The following is a 13,077-nucleotide window of genomic DNA, read 5'->3' as shown; positions in this document are numbered from 1 at the left end:
TCCCGCGCAGGCGCAGAGCCCCCAGGAGGAGAGCGGGCGCGGGCGCGGGCGCGGGCAGGCGGAGGTTGGCGCCGCTGCTGCAGTAAACGGTGCCTGCTGTGAGCGTGGAAACTGTTGTTCGCCGCCGAGGAGGCGGGGTGGGGGCGGGGTGAAACCGCCCCTGCTGCTGCTGCTAAACGTCACGCCTGAGAGCTCGGTGGTTATCAAAGGCAGCAGGCCCAAGCCTAGTCTCCGGGGTTACACACCTGTGCCAACTGTCAAAACGACCCTGTGTGCAGCAAGCACTCCTTGGTGTATGAAAAAACCACCCACCTGCACGTTAAGAAAAACTACTCATTTACCCCGTGGAAAACCAGCTCACTAATATTTGTGGAAACCCATTTGCCCGTGGAAACACGTTTAGCTTTCGTATGCAACGGATCCCCCCCCCCCCCAACTCCTGTATGCTTAATGCAAAATGGCTATGTGCAAAACTCATTTGAATGTGCATAAACACTTGTTTGTGCATGAACACTCCTTGGCTCATGGACAAAGAGTTGTTGCATGTGCGAAAACTCAAGACAGTCACAAGCAGGTGCCTAGGAGCACAGTTGCACACCCGGCTTTCCCAAGTGACCATTTCTCAGGCGTATATGTTAGCATATACACAGAGTGCTCAGCCATTTGATGGCATCAGTCAGGTGGAGAGCTGGTAGCCTGCCATTGAAATAAGTCAGTGGGCACTCGTCAAGGATATGTGACATAGTCTGAAGTTCACCACAGCTGCATCACGGGTCATCGCACCATCATTGATGCCTTAGTTATCAGACGTACAAGTATGTTTTTGAGACTGCAAGAGATCTTTACCTTCTGAATATTTAGCTTAGGGTGTGCGTAAAATAATTACATGCTTAAGATTGATTGTCTATCCTTAGCATTCGAAAATATAAATCAGAATCCAGAAATTATGAGATTGGCTCAAAAATTAAGAGTTTAAAAATAATAAATTCTGATTTCTTTTTATTTGTCCACTGCTTTTTTCATGTAATCAGATGACTTCAGGACGTGGGTCTTTCATAAATATGCCAAATTACATAAGACTCGTGATAAAATTGTGAGTCAACAACATTATGCTCAGAAGTGACACTGGAAACCTGGGGGGGGTGCTTGGCCAGGGCAATAGCTGTGATAGGCAAATTGTATTCAAGTGAAAGTGAACAGAAATTACAAAGAACTAACCAATGGTGTCACATTAGCATTGTGTGACAGAAGCCCAAAGGCTGTGCCTATTGTCCATAAAATAGGGCAGATTGTTGCCACTCTCCTCTTCAATAGGCCTTTGGAGAATTATTCAATGCAGCTTGGATGCTTGGATCTAGATGGGATATTATGTTTTGGCATCCATTGCCTTTGGGGGCTGTCTTCTCTGTACTGAAGGTGTGGTAGGTTACTGGCCAATTTGTAGAACTCTTTGGGCCACCTTTGCTCAGTAACTATTATCATTTTTGTGAAACAGAAGAGAGGAGGAGTGGGGCATAGAAGGCAAAATGACCATCAAATGAAACAAAGGGTGCATACCTCTATCTGCACAGTTCCCATGAATGTCAATGGATGCTCCATGCACTGAAGCTTGCAAGGCCAGGTCAGTTATTTGTAGTAAAGATGACAAACAAACTAGCAGCCAAGGACAAGAGCTAAATAAACCACAAACTCTATTTTCTTGCCTAGAGGTTGTCTCTTTGGGTCCCAGTTGAGGCACATAGGTGGGAGGACAGCGTACATTGAAGCTTGCACTGTTGTTGCCTATGCTGAACCTGTTCTGTGGATAAACAGAGGGATTTTTTCTCCAATATTGTCAGGCCATCTCCTTTTATTAATGAACCGCAAAAAAAACCAATGCAAAGCAAAGAGACAAAATAAATGCTGATTGCATGTATAGATTCATAGATTCTAAGGCCAAAAGGGAACATTGTGATCATCTAGTTTGACCTCCTGTATTGCACAGACTATAGGACTCCCCCAAAATAATTCCTACAGCATAAAACATTCATCTGAGCAGAGAAAGCGATGCCAACAAAAAATACAAAAGGATTGGAATAATTGACTTTTGAGTAAACTAAATATGGGATTTTAGCCAAATGACAACTATGGGGTAGAATATGATAACGGCTGATATGTATTTGAAGGGTGTATAAAACAAGGAAGGGGGGAAATTGTTTAGGGTAATGAAGGTGATCCAGGGAGCTTTAATTAGGAATAATGGGATGAAATTGAGAAAATTATATTTAAGACAAATATCTGAAACATTTTGTAAATGTGAAATCTATTAGACATGTAGGAAGGTAGTTGAAACCCCATTGCTATTTAAAACCACTGTTAACTGGACAGAGCATTGGAAATTATGATAGGGAACAGTCCTTCATTTTCCTCAATGGCTGGATCATGAGATTTTGTAAGTCTTTTATAATGTCTATGATTAATTTAGTAATGGAAATTATTCTTTTTTCTTATTCTTTATTTAGATGGGAACGGTTTATGCTTGGAAGTGAAGGGCAGTATTTCCCCAAGGATTTTATGAAAGTGTGGGAACAAAGGCCATCTACATATTAAGAGCTTGAAAAAATATTCTAAGTAAATGAGGGACACCTTCTAATTTTTTAATTAGTTTTGATTTAGTATCGTATGTTAAAAAAAACTCAACAACTTTCCTTATTAGCTTGTCTGACACAGAAACCCATTGGTAGTTCGCTACTCTGTGTCAGCAACTCTTGTCAGGCCTGACAAACTCACTACACCTAACATTGTTATCATGATATACCCAAAAGCTGGCCTGGATCATTGAAAACTAACTACTCACTGATCAGTAATATTCTTGTGAGATTTATCTACAGGGTGTGTACAAAGAGTTATAAGTATTTGCTTGAATTATGTTCTTAAAATGTGTTTGGCAAGCAAAGAATAAGCTCAGTCTGCCCTAGACAAAGGAATGTGTATTTGCTTGTCTGACCAGCCTGGTCATTAGACGGAGACAATGAAAGTAAATTTACATATAAGATAAACAAAGATATCAAGCTAACCAGCAGTGGAGAAGACAGCATGGGGTCTCCACTCCAGCAGGAGAGAGATGCTTTGTCTGGGCGTACTTTTCAAGGAATACATTTCAGAGGTTTACTGGACTATAAAAAGAATGGAAGAGAACCCCATAGTTGTCCATCACTTGAGGGATTCAAGGGATCAGAGTGCTTGAAATCACAAAATGGTTCTTCAACTAAGGGGGGTAGAAATCTCTTGGAACTGAATATAGGTGAGAAACCTGCCTAGGCAAAGATTGTAGCTTGCTAAAATTAGGCTTTAGTTTTAGAAATGTATTTTTACTTTTTTTTTTGGTGTGGCTTGTAACCCTTTCTGTCTTTATTCCCTGTACTTGTTATCACTTAAAACTATGACTTTTTGTTTAATAAACTTGTTTTACTTTTACTACAAACTAATTCAATGCTGTGATTGAAATAAGAGTTTGTCAACCCCCCGTTAAATTAATTAGCTGTATTGTCTCTCTATCGGAGCAATGAAATTACTAACTTCTGTGAGTGCTCCTGAAGAGGGCTGGACACTGCAGGGGTGCCTCTTGGGAACTTGTGAATTTGGGTTCACTATTTGTTACCTGCAAGCAAGGTTTGGACTGGTAGAGCCCAGAAGAGTTGGCTGGCAAGGCAGACAAGCTGGTGTGTCAGGGAGTTGTCACACAGTTTAGCAGTAGCAAAAACAATTGCTTGCTGAGGTTGCAAGGAAGAACAAAGTAATTCACAGTTCTGGGAACCCCAGCAGATTGTAACACTGGCAGAAGTTCTGGGGAAATTCAGGACTGGGAGGGTGTTGGAGTCCCTCTGTAAAAAGTAACTGGGCAGTGGAAGTTAGGGTGATGATACCTGCATGCTTGTAAGGTTGGGTGTTGGTGTCCAGGCTGTGAGCCAGAGCAGCATAGCATTGAAGGCACCCAGAGTTGCAGGGCAGGTGGTGACACAACCCCTTGCTGGTCTGGGTTAAACCCCAAGGCGTCACAGCTTGGTGTGTCACTTTTCCACACATTATAATTACAATATTTACTACTACGGTGGATTTAGGTTTTTTCTCTTTTCTCTTCCTCACAATCTGAACTTGGTACTGAGTCACACTACTACCACCTAGTGGCTTACAATGAAATATGCACAGAATCTTTTCAACTTCAGGTTTCAGAGTGGTAGCCGTGTTAGTCTGTATCAGCAAAAACAACGAGGAGTACTTGTGGCACCTTATAGACTAATAATATTATTTGGGCATACGCTTTCGTGGGCTAAAATCTAATGAAGTGGGTTTTAGCCCATGAACACTTATGCCCAAATAAATTTGTTAGTCTATAAGGTGCCACAAGTACTCCTCGTTGTTTTTTCAACTTCAGTCTATCATCTGTATGACACTGGAAGGTTATTGTTTTCCTGTTCCCTATAAAAAGCCACCAGTGTTAAAACGAACCAATATGAATTACAATTCTATTCCGTTTAGAAAAATACTATCAACCATGGGATGCTGTTCTGAGAAGGCCTGCTGAACAGAGATGGGGTCCACCTCTGAAAGAAGGGAAAGAATATCTTCAGATAGAGACTGGCTAACCTAGTGAGGCGGGTTTTAAAATAGGCTGGATGGGGGCAGAAGACAAAAGCCCACAGATAAGTCCAGAACATGTAGATCTGGATGAAGGATCAGAATCTGGGGGGAACACAGGCAATCGCATCATGGACAAAAAGAGACAAGAGGGAATATAGAGGCTAAATCTAATGAACATCTTAGATGTTTGTATACTAATGCCAGCAGTCTGGGGAATAAACAGGAAGAACTGGATATACTAATGAATAATCACAATTATGATATAATTGGCATCACAGAGACTTGGTGGGATAATTCACATGACTGGAATGCTGGTATAGAAGGATACAGCTTGTTGAGGAAGAACAGGCAGGGGGAAAAGGGAGCAGTGTTTTCTAGTATATCAAGATGTATACACTTGCACTGATGTCGAGATAGAAGTGTAAAGCAGACCTGTTGAAAATCTCTGGGTAAGGATAAAAGGGTTAAAAAACAAGGGTGATGTCATGGTATGGTTCTATTATCGACCACCTAACCAGAAAGATGGATGAAACTTTTTTTAAATAACTAACAAAATCATCCAAAGCACAGGACTTGATGGTGATAGGGGACTTCAACTACCCAGACATCTGTTGGGAAAATAATACAGCAGGGCACAGATTATCCAGCAAGTTCTTGGAATCCATTGGAGACAACTTTTTATTACAGAAGGTGGAGAAAGCAAGGTCTCCCAGCGCTGTAAAAAAGCCACGCCCACGAGGGGAGTAGTTACCAGCGCTGGGATTGCGGCTCCCAGCGCTGGTGCACTGTCTACACTGCCACTTTAGAGCACTGAAACTTGCATCGCTCAGGGGGGTGTTTTTTGTTAGTTAGTGAGCAGTGTAGACAAGGCCTTAGACAAGTTAGATGTGTTCAAGTCGGCAGGGCCTGACAAAATACATCCTAGAATACATAAGGACCATGCTGAAGAGATCTCTGAGCTCTTAGCTATTATCTTTGAGAACTTGTGGAGGACAGGAGAGATCCCAGAGGACTGGAAAAGGGCATAGTAGCTAGCTAGAAAAAGGGGAATAAGGACAACTCAAGGAATTATAGACCAGTCAGCTTAACTTTGGTACCTGGAAAGAATGAAGCAAATAATCAATCAAGTCTGTAAACACCTGGAAGAAAATAAGGTTATAAGTAACAGTTAACATGGATTTGTCAAGAACCAACCTAATATCCTTTGATAGGGTAACAAACTTGTGGATGCGGGGAGCAGTAGATGTGCTATATCATGCCTTTACTAAGGCTTTTGGTACTGTCTCACATGACCTTCTCATAAGCAAACTACGGAAATGTAGCCTAGACCAACACATTGTAAAGTGGATCCAACTACTTGGAAAACCGTATTCAGAGAATAGTAATCAATGCTTCAGTCAAGATGGAAGGGCATATGGAGTGGGGTCCCACAGGGATCTGTCCTGGGTCCGATTCTACTCAATATCTTCATAAATGATTTGGATAATGACATAGAGAGTACACTTATAAAGTTTGAAGACGACACTAAGCTAGGAGGGGTTGCAGTGCTTTTGAGGACAGAATGAGAATTCAAATGATCTTGACAAACTGGAGAAACGGTCTGAAATAAAAAGGATGAAGTTCAATAAGACAAATGCAAAGTACTGCACTTAGGAAGAAATAATCAATTGCACAAATACAAAATGGGAAATGACTGCGTAGGAAGAAGTACGGTAGAAAAGGATCTGGGGGTTACAGTGGATCACAAACTAAATATGAGTCAACAATATAACACCGTTGCAAAAAAAGCAAACGTTATTCTGGGTTGTATTAGCAGGAGTGTTGTACACTAGACACAAGAAGTAATTCTTCCAGTCATCTCAGCACTGATAAGACCTCAAGTGGAGTACTGTGTCCATTTCTGGGCACCACAGTTTAGGAAAGATGTGGACAAATTGGAGAAGGTCTAGAGGAGAACAACAAAAATGAGTATAGGTCTAGAAAATGTGAGGAAAGATTGAAAACATTTGGTTTGTTTAGTCTATAAAAGAGAAGACTGTGGGGGACATGATAACAGTCTTCAAGTAAGTACAAGATTGTTATAAAAAGGAGGGTGATAATGGGCTTAAATTGCAGCAAGGGAAATTTAGGTTAGACATTAGGAAAAATTTCCTATTTGTGAGGGTAGGTAAGCACTAGAACAAATTATGTAGGGAGGTTGTGGAATTTCTGTTGTTTAAGGTTTTTAAGAACATGTTAGACAAACATCTGTCAGGATGGTCTAGATAATATTCAGTCCTATTTGAGTGCAGGAAACTGGACTAGATGTCCTACTGTGGTCCCTTCCAGTCCTACATTTCTGTGATTCCGAGTGCCTTGAGCTGGTGCCTGGAGCCGCCCCTGCAAAAGATCTCTTTATAGTGGTGTGACACTGTACCTCAAAGTAGCATCCTGTAACCCCCATATTCATCATTCGTATATAGTTGTGATACTTCTAACAAAGCATGCCATGTAAGATACCATACGAAAGGTCATGATCTGCTGAAACTCATTGTTCTGTCAAAATGTGTATATCATTAGTGTAATATGAAGTTATGAGATGTTGCTATATGGTTATTGAAATATGTTGTGAGTTTGGAAGTCCCCCACTGCTAGTTCTGCGGTGACAACAAAGGAGGTGACCCACACCCAGGCAGGCGTTAAAAAATCCATGACCAGCAGGGGAATTGTAAACAAGAGATCTACAGTTCAGTAAGGCCTTTTCTATACTACAAAGTTTTGTTGGCAAAAGCTGCCTTTTGCTGACAAAACAGTCTAGGCGTACACACTACAAAGCTACTTTTGGTGGCAAAACCCAGGCAGGCAGGTAGAGCGAATTGCTTCTACCAGGATGGGGGGAGAGTCTGCTGTGCAGAGCAGAGCTAGGGGCTGATGTCTCAGGATAGGTCGGTCAGCCTGCTATCCCATCCCCATCCCCCACCACCACTCTCGAGAAACCTGCATCATGTGACACTATACATTCCCCATGAGGCATTGCAAACCCTTCCCAAAGCACCCTGAGGCCAGCTGCATAGTAGAATAGCTACCCACAGTGCACTGCTCTGTGTCGATGCAAGAGCTGCTAGTGTGGATGCGCTCCACCGACATGAGGAGCATAGTGTGGACATGCAACAGCGGTTTTAGTTAAAGTGCTTTAATTAAAGTGGCATAACTTTTGCAGACAAAACTTTGTAGTGTAGACAAGGCCTAAGAGACAGTTGTGCACCACACAATGAGGATTGCTCCACTCTGTGACTCAGCAAGGCCCACCAGGACATGGATCTTTCCAGGGACATGGATTGAAAGTATAAAATAAGGCGCAGTGGCATCATGAGATCATCTTTCTCCTCCCCCACCTATGCTGAAGGCAACAAGGATACTGGGAAGACAAAGACTTTGAACTGAGACTGGTCCCAGACTGAGAAGGAAATTCTGCCCGTGTATTAAGAACTGTAACCTACCTGCAACATCCAGTGGGGTCAAAAACGCTGTTTGATTCAACTCTTGCTTAGTCTAAAAGTTTAGGATTTAGAATGCGTGTTTACTTTTTATTTTCCTACGGTAACTACCTCTGACCTGCCTACCACTTATAATCACTTAAAATCTGTCTTTCTGTAGTTAATAAAATTAATTTAATGTTTTATCTTTACCAGTGAGTTTGTCTAAAGTGCTTGGGGAATCTGCTCAGATTACAAAGGCTGGTGCATGTCCACTTTCCTTTGACAAAGTGGCAAGCTAATGAATGAGCTTGCACTGTTCAAGAAACGGTCTTGAGCAGTGTAAGATGGTATATTTCTGGGGTGCAAGGCTGGGGGCTTGGGAGATTTGTTTCCCTGTGTATAGTTCATGAGTGGCTTGGAGAGCATTCATGCAATTTAGTTGGGTGTGACTCTGCATGCTGGTGGCTGAGTGATAACAGCGCCTGGAAGGGTTTTGTCACTGGCAAAGCATTGTGAGATATAGCCCAAGTTGGAGAGTTAAGGGGGCCTACAGTTCCAGGCTGTACCCCAGGGATCCCGTCACAAGTGGTTCCTCATTTAGTAGTGAATCTTGGTCCTCCTTATGGGCACACAAGACCTGAAATGCTGAGCCGAATTCACTCCTGCCATTAGCAGGTGTAACTCTAGTGAAGTCAATGAAGGTATGCCAGCAGATAATTTGGCCTGCTGTTTTTACTGAATAGGCAGTGTAAAGGCCACACAGAGATCATTAAGTCTTTGCAGTGTCTCTTTATACGGCACTGTGGAATGGGGGAGAAGGGGCACTGTGGTCACGCCACGCAAGTGAATGGGAAGGAATGGTCAGCTTACAGTACGTATCCATGAGCTTAAAACCCTGCACGTGAGTGTGAAGGAAGTGGTGGAACCTCAGAAGGTTGTGGTCACTTCTCCTGCCCGAAGTCTGAAATAGGAGATTTGTTGCATGGAAGTCCATTTCTCCTCAAATTCTCCATGTCTTTGTCCAACACAAAGCCTTTTTTTTCTTCCAAGTTTTGCACAACACTTATGGAAAAGTCTAATAGAACTTAATTTTTCTGTAGTTTTTTTTGTTTTTTAAAAACATCCTATATAAATGAATAGAGAATTAAATAAACTGCTATAGATAGAATTCTATAGGCTGGTTTGGAAAACATACAGAAAGGATTTCTTTCTCCAATAAATTACATACATTTTTAGAAAAATTTCTGTAGACCCCAAAGAACTCTTAAAACCCACTTTTTTTTTACTGGTTTTAACTCTATCAAATACTACAGGAGCTTTCCATGAGAGAAACATACCAGAGTGTGGCTGTAAGTCTTGACCAACAAGTTAACTTTTAAAGTAGGTCTATTTTACCATGACACAGTTAAATATGGGGAGGCATTTTACATGTACAGTTTACCTACATACGTTGCTTTGCTGTGGAGAACAATTTATGAAAAGAGTACTGGGCTCTAGAAATGCACCTCTTTTTACAGGATTTTCATGCTGAACGACTAAAAACAGGACAGGCAGTTCAGGTCAAGGTGAGTTTATTGTCCATACAGCATACCTAATCCCGCCAAAACACATTTCTTAAAACCATCTTTAAACTAGTCAAAACAACAGGTTATTAATAAAAATGACTTAACACTGAACAGAGACGACCTTTTAAAAGGTAATCGAGACTACACTTTATCAGAATCTTATCCCTCAAAAAACAATCTCACATACTTTCTAAATACTTTTTGTTTACACTGATCATGTCTACTACCGCACTCTCTAGCATCCCCTGACCATATAAACATCCACACCTCTTAAAGAGCACATTGTGAGAGGATAACTTTGACTTGATATGGCATCACACTCATTAAAGCAAAAAAAAAAAAAAGTTTGAGAACAGATACTGTGCAACTGAGAGTGATTTCTGAGGTACATGATAACATGGAAATACACATAGTGGAAAAAATCCAGTGGCCGGGTGAGTTGCTGGGACCTTTTGAGCTGTCCAATTATTCAAGCAAAGACCAGCAGCATTAGGTTGGGATAATAGCACTTCCCTACCACACTGGGGTATTAGGAGCATGTATACATTAAAGATTGTGAGGCACTCAGATACTATAGTGATGGGGACCATATAAGTACCTAAGATAGATAGATAAACCAAATATTCCACTAAAAAGACAAATATTTGCCATACTATATCAAAGATCTGGGAAGGTACAATCTGCAAGGCACTTTTTTCAAAGTGGGTTGTAGAGAAGAAGGCTGGATTATGGTATTTGAAAAAAATCACACACTGGTGCTTTGAGATAGCAGTTTTTGATGCCAGACAAAAAAAAAACACCGAACCAATTTTGTCTTTCTTGTCCTCAGTTTGAAATGAAAATTGTGCAAAACATACAATAGTTTTCATTTTAAGTGATATTGTCAAGTTGTTAGGACCCAGATTTTACATACTTTGAGTGCTGTGTATTATAATAGTAAATGCCCTCTTGATTCTAACCACATAGTAATTGTTTATTTTTTACTACACCACTGCAGCATCAAATGTATTTGTTAAAAATGACTGCACACAGTGTAGGTCCTATGAAATAAATTGTGCATGCGGGCTCCAACTGTACTTTTTATGTGTCGGCTTTATACAAAATAAAGAACTACGTTATTTAACTATATCATGCTCAGAGGCAGTTTTAAAAGGTATACTAAGGTACAAACAAAAAAACCAAACCTTACATGGTAATACGAGGATTGGATTCAACAAACACATATACACCTGACTAATTTTACAGTAATCCCTTTGTCAATGGGAGTACTCATAAGGGTGAAGTTCTCACATGCATAGGTGTTTGCAGGATAAGGCTCTGAGTTATAATCCACCAGGTTCTTTAGGGTGAAATTCACCCATCACTGCATAATGCCTGAGTAATCGTGCTATATGCAGGGCGCACACATGGAGTGAGGGGAATTAAATTCATCCCTAATCTACTGACAGGTCAAAAGCTCCTATGTAGCTTCTCCACATCCTTTTTGGAAACGAATCTGTGTATTCACTTTCCCATCCCCAGAACTCTCTCCAAGCTGGCCTATTCCAAGATGATGAGAAGACTCCCCTCTGCAGTACACAGGGGTATAGAATGGCAGTTAGCCCTCCATAACATAGTGAATTTCACACTTACATCTCACTCCTGTAATCAGATCAGCACAAATGGACTTCAGTGCCTGCACTGAGTTCCACAGAAGTCTATAGGGCTCTACATGGGTGCAAGAGACTGCCTGCACAGATCTGATTGCAGGAGAGAGACCTTAATGATGAACCTTTCAAGGAAAATGTATGTACTGCAGGAACTGGTGCTAGTGATTCAGCAGACAGCACACTCTTCCTTCTGAGTCCATAGCGAGTCAATGCCTAGCATGGTGGTAGAAGTAACTGTGCTTGGGAAAGTGCTATTTTTTTAATGAAATGAAAACCAAAGTCCTGACCATTGTGGTTGTTAAAAGTCCTATGATATTTTTCACGATTCTTAACCCTGCTGTCCTGGCCACATTTCAGTGTGGGTAATTACATTCCATTCTGCTGGTGTACATTCTCCTTGCAGTTTCAATTCTACAAACAGTTGTTTAGTGCTGATGGCACATGACTGCTGTGTTCCAGACCAGAAGTAGGTGAAGTCATCTCCATAAACACAGTGGCCAAATACGACTCTGACTTACACATGTACAGTTCCACTAAAATAAAGGGTGTTTTAAGGGGCACAAGTCAGCACAGAACTTGGCCCAGTCCATAAATCACTTTGGTATACGCCCATATGAAAGGTACTATATGTCACAATAAGATCTTATAAGGAGGAGGGCTGTGCAGATTTTTGGGGGGCAAAATTTTGCCACAAAAAAGAAGTTATTTTGTGGCTCCATAATCTCACTTTCCATGTTTTTTTTTTCATAATATGAGTTTTTTGTACTAGAACCTGCAAAATTTCATGTTTTTAATGTGAAAATGTTTATTTTTGTAAGAACAAAATTCCACAATTTGGAAAATGTCAAGGTTTCTGTTTAATTATATGGCCATTTCAGAGTGAAAATTTTACTGTTTTCACTTCCTCTATCTTTTTAAGCAAAATACCTAACATTTTGCAGGACTTTGGCTGTTTTGCCAAATTGGACTGATTTCAGAAAATTGAAACAAAATACAAAAATCTCAAATATCTCAGGGCCTGATGCTGCCAACACCTTTGCATGGACAGAGACAGCTGAAATTGCATGGAGTGCCATCCAAAGGAATTTGTGGGAATTGGACCTATGTTTTCGGTTTTCATTGAGAATACTTAACATAGCCCTAACAAAAAGGTGGTTTTTATTATAATATGCAGTGTTAAAAGCATGTAAAATCTGGGGCTCAAAAAGCCTAGCAGTATTACTTTAAGACCATTTATTTTGTCTTTTGATACCCAGCCACTGAGAGAAGACTGTGGGCCTAATCCTGTAGTCCATACTCAGGGAAAACTCCCTTTGAGGATTACAAAAGTACTGGGCTGATGATTTCTAAATCCACTGTAAATTAAGGGCCTGATTCCACTAACACTACTGAGCAGAGTGCTTACTACCACAAGTAGGCCCATTGATTTCTCTATGCCAAATCATGGCATGGCTAACTAGCAGTATGTCAGGCAGCATTGTGGGCAAGGAAGCAGGCACCACACTGCTGGACAGCCCCCTCCCTACGCAGGTTGGTGGAAAGGGGTAGAGCCCTGGCTCCCCCACCCTCAGTGTGGCCAGCCATGTGGCTGCACTGGTGCACTGTGATGCATACGCTGCACTGAGTATAGACCTGGTGCAGTTTATTCCCTTTTTGAAGTAGAGAGGAGACCAGGAGGGGACTGTGACTCCTGGGGTCATAATCTGTTTTCTGGACTGCTCTAGGGGCAGCGTAACAATGCAGACAACCACAAAGTCACGATCTAGCCCTATGGGATTACTTATG

Source organism: Emys orbicularis, chromosome 1 (genome assembly GCF_028017835.1).
Source record: "Emys orbicularis isolate rEmyOrb1 chromosome 1, rEmyOrb1.hap1, whole genome shotgun sequence".
Taxonomy (NCBI): domain Eukaryota; kingdom Metazoa; phylum Chordata; order Testudines; family Emydidae; genus Emys; species Emys orbicularis.
The sequence above is the reverse complement of the archived record's forward strand: the minus strand, read 5'-3'. Positions refer to the sequence as shown.